Genomic DNA, 4432 nt, shown 5'->3' on the forward strand with positions numbered 1-4432 from the left:
CACAGAATCACCATGCAGAACCTACCTCTTCCAAGAAGACATAATTAGTGGTAGAAATTAACATTTAATCCCCTATTAGTTGGGATTGAGACACTCTAGTCCTGTCCCCCAAGCCTAGTACTGGGAGGTCCAAATATACCAAATCCCTGATGAGTTGGTCCATTATTGCACGATTCAGTCCAAAACTATTTTTTATCTTGACAAGAATACCCATCAGCTAAATGGAAGGAAAATCTCTAAAAATCTTTTTGTTCCTGAATCAGATCAAAAGAGAAAAACCAGATCGAAAAAAAGAGAAATCATAAAAGAGAGAGAGAGAGGCGATTCCAGAATTGGAGATATTTTGTTCATCTCGATTCAATTTAAAAGACCTATAGTTTCTCTCGATTCATCATTGAAAAGAAGAAAGCATTTTAGGTTTTGGTTCATCTCGATTCATCTCCATTAGTTGTTGCTTGAAAAAATTATAAGATCTACAATTTCATTTCTCGATTCTCAGAGAACAAAGGAAAAAAACGGAACCTAAACTGATACATTTCTAGCATCGTACTTTATGGATCCTCACCTGCAAGTGCTAGAGATAATTTTGATTACTTTATGAAACTTCTTCTCATGGTTGATAACGGTAAGAAATTACAATTTTTTGATTTTTATTTGTTATAATTTATTCAAATTGGTTGGTGAAATTAATTGTTGAGAGATCTAATTTGGTGATCCGTTGATTTCATGAATTTGAACTAATTTTTCGATTGAAATTACTGTTTTGGAAAGTAAGGATCTGCATATAATGAGATTGTACATTGATACACAGTGAAAATTTTCTTGAATCAAATTCGATAGGTAACATTTCTGGCCTAAGGAAATTGAAGAGAAGAAAAAACCTAAGATAAGAATCATTTTTGTGAAATAGGAAGAACATAATAATAATGGAAGTCAATGGAGATGTTAATTTAACTGGAATTGATTTTTGGTTGTTGTTCAAAGTACTTTTTAGTTTAAACTTCAAATAGTTTGAGTCTCTATTGGGTTATGATTTCTTGTAAAAATTTGCAGGATAGTGAGAATTAAGGAACCTGGTAATAGTAAGTTGTAATTATTTGTACATTACATGACAACTTTCAATAAATTTTAATATGCATTATCATACATTTGGTAGACACTAATTAAACCAAAATAAGTACATATGAGAGGAGTTTGTATGTGCATGTGACCATGAAGCTATACACACATCAGTTTTTAAAGTTTCACGTCTTTTTTTCTTATTTGGTGAATTTATTATATGAAATTGAAATGTACAGATAACTTTGCGAGTAAGTTCCTTATGTTTTCATATTGAATATGAGTAGTTAGAATATAAACCACTCTGTAGCTCTCATTTATTTATATATTTATTGTACATGATAGCATTTGGACTTCCTATGGAACCGTTCGTTAAACATTGCTTGTTAGTTAATTTGTCTAGACTTACTTGGACGAGTATATATTTGGTTGGTTCTTTGAAGAAAGGGAGGCAATTATTTCTGCAAGTGAGTTTCATTTTATAATGCAAGGCCTTATATAGATAGAAAGCTATATGTAGTCTTATCTGATTATGGTATGCTGCAAAGAAAATTATGGACAACAAAAATGTGGATTCTGGTGAAGACGGTCCAGTTGAGTCTGTCAGTGATGATGAAGACGACGATAAGGAAATATTGGATCCTGATTTTGAAGGCTCTGATGCTGATACTCGGACAGGGAAAGTAGTTTATCAACAGATGAAAACGATGGTGATGTTAATAATGTTTTAATTGGAAGGAAGAACCGTATAAGATTTAAGGTATGCATAAGGTTTATCAATCTTGATTTTTTTTCTTTTTTTTTCCCTAATCTTGCAGTGAGTTCTTATGTTTCTCCTTAATATGTTACTATGACTCTATATGCCTATATATTATTTAATTTTTGGTCCTTCTGCAAGGATGGCATTTGGTTCTAATGAAAATCATTATATGGAAACTAGGGTGTACAAACTGGTGCACATGGGAAAAAATGACTCCAGAATCTTACACTTAGTGTACAAATTATTGCATGTAAAACATTATCTCCATAAGCTTATGCTTACGTAAACAACTAGCGTGTACAAACTGATGTATATGTGAAAAAAATGACGCCATAAGCATATGCTTGGGTAAATAAGTAACGTGTACATAATTCTACACATGTTGATTTTTAATGTATACATAATTGTACAAATGTTGATATTTAATGTGCACATAGTTGTACATGATGGTACACATGTTGATATTTAGTGTGCATAGTTTTGTAGATGTGTACATATTTGTACACTAGTATGCTCTGTGATGAATGGATGGCCTGACATGTGGGTGTCAATGCTAGAATTTGTTAGGTTTCTGTAGAGTTGTATATTTTTGTACATTGGTATGCTTTGTATCGATTATTAATGTTTTGAAGTTATTTTAATTATTTTGATTTTAAGATTGTCGAATCATGTTTTGGTGTACATAGTTGTACACATGTTAATTTTTAATGTGTATATATGTGTATACATGTTGATTATTAATGTGCACATGGTTGTACACGTACTGTTTTCTAATGTGTATCACATACTTTTTTTTTGTGTGGATTTTTTTAGTTGTGGATGAAGGTTAGAGATCTCTATAAAGAGATTGTTCCCATGGACTTGTTGTATATGATGTAGAGTTTATTTTTGAAGCTGCTCAGATCTTTGCATCATTCAATGATAAAATTATTGTAAGTATCAAAGTTATGGTTCTTCTTTCTTTCATCGGTATTGTATATTTTGTGTTGTGAAAGTTGTATTGAACTCTAGTATGTTTCAATTTGGTTTGCTGCATGTGACTGATTTGTCAGGAAGGAAAACTTTGGTTCATATTTGCTAGTATGATTTTGTTTTAGCTTATTATTTCACAATTTTGCTTCGTATACTTGCTAGTTTGCATCTATAAGCATGTAGTTGTGTTTATGTTATTATTACTGGTGCTTAAGGTACAAGATTCAAGTTGTATGTGTGTACAAACTGGTCCATCTTGTCTTGTTTCACGAATATATTGCCTTTTTTATGGGTATGAATGTTGGATTTTCTGGATTTTGTGGATGTGTACATAGTTGTACACCATTGTCATGTCTCATGGATGTATTAAATGTTTTATGAGTATGATTGTTGGATTTTCTAGATTTTTGTATGTGCACGGTTGTATACTATTGTCATGTCTCATGGATGTATTACATGTTTTATGAGTATGGTTGTTGGATTTTCTTGGTTTTTGTATGTGTACAATTGTACAGCAGTGTCCCATCTCATTGATATATGGCATGTCTTATGAGTATGGATGTTGAATTTGCTAGGCTTTTGTAGATGTGTATATAGTTGTACACCATTGTCCTATCTCATGTATTTATAACCTGTTTTGCTAATGGATTTTTTATATTTTTTTTACAGATGTGTACGTGTCCAGTCTCATTAATGTAGTCTCATTAATGTATTGTCTGTTTCGTGAGTATGGATGTTGAATTCTCTGGTCTTTTGTAGATGTGTACATAGTTGTACACCATTGTCCCATCTTATTGATATATTGCATGTTATGTGTAAGTATTGGAATTGCACTTATTTAACTAATCCATGTTTCAACATCATGAGTTTAAAAACATTGAATCTTAGAAAATGCTTTTTCAGCATAAAACTAGTAGTATCTACACCTATTTGTGGATGTGCATTTTATCTTTTTGAATCCTCATAGTAATCATATTTAGTGGCGCAAGACCTAAGATTTCTTATGTTTGCCTTTTACTTTTATCTTCTTCTCCACGCTTTTTTTTTGACCTGATTTTTTCTTATTTACCTTTAAGCTACCTCTTTAAGTTATCGCTCATACCTATATAAAGCTAACTCCTTGTATGTATATATATATTATAAGGGACAATGGTGTTTTTCCATATAGACGGTTATCTATATTTGGGACACATAAAGGACGGTCTAGATTTAAGTTTTTCAATCTACATTTTTATCATATAAAGAAGGGTTGATATTGAGCCCCAGATTTAAGATTTTCAATTTACATTTTTAGCATCCAAATAGTGATCTAGATTGTGCCATATATTTAATAATTTTTTGAATTTCCTCTCCACCCTCTTAATGTCATTTATTTGGGAGTTAATTTTTCCATTTAATGTGAAACCATTTCTTTTATTCAAAATTAAATTCCCTTTTAACTTAATCCCTTTCATAATTAAAATCTACATTTTTAGCATATAAAAGAATGGTGGTGCCTCATGCCTAAATTTTTTGGTCATATATGCAATTTGATTTCTTTTTGTTTTTATTCATTAATGTCGTATTTTGTGATAAGGATTTTGTTTCTTCGTTTGAAGTTAAAAGATATTCAAATATGATTGTTTTGTATTCATTTTTACT

General features: G+C 31.0%; 1 long non-coding RNA gene across 1 annotated transcript; it reads left to right on the forward strand.

Moving 5' to 3' along the window:
* Positions 1-259: 259 nt before the first annotated feature.
* Positions 260-3701, forward strand: LOC113317389. Its single transcript, XR_003343485.1, has 4 exons — positions 260-625; positions 1463-1819; positions 2633-2751; positions 3461-3701. It is a non-coding gene; the product is annotated as an uncharacterized LOC113317389 (long non-coding RNA).
* The last annotated feature ends 731 nt before the right edge of the window (positions 3702-4432 follow it).

This window comes from Papaver somniferum, chromosome 10 (assembly GCF_003573695.1).
Source record: "Papaver somniferum cultivar HN1 chromosome 10, ASM357369v1, whole genome shotgun sequence".
NCBI lineage: Eukaryota > Viridiplantae > Streptophyta > Magnoliopsida > Ranunculales > Papaveraceae > Papaver > Papaver somniferum.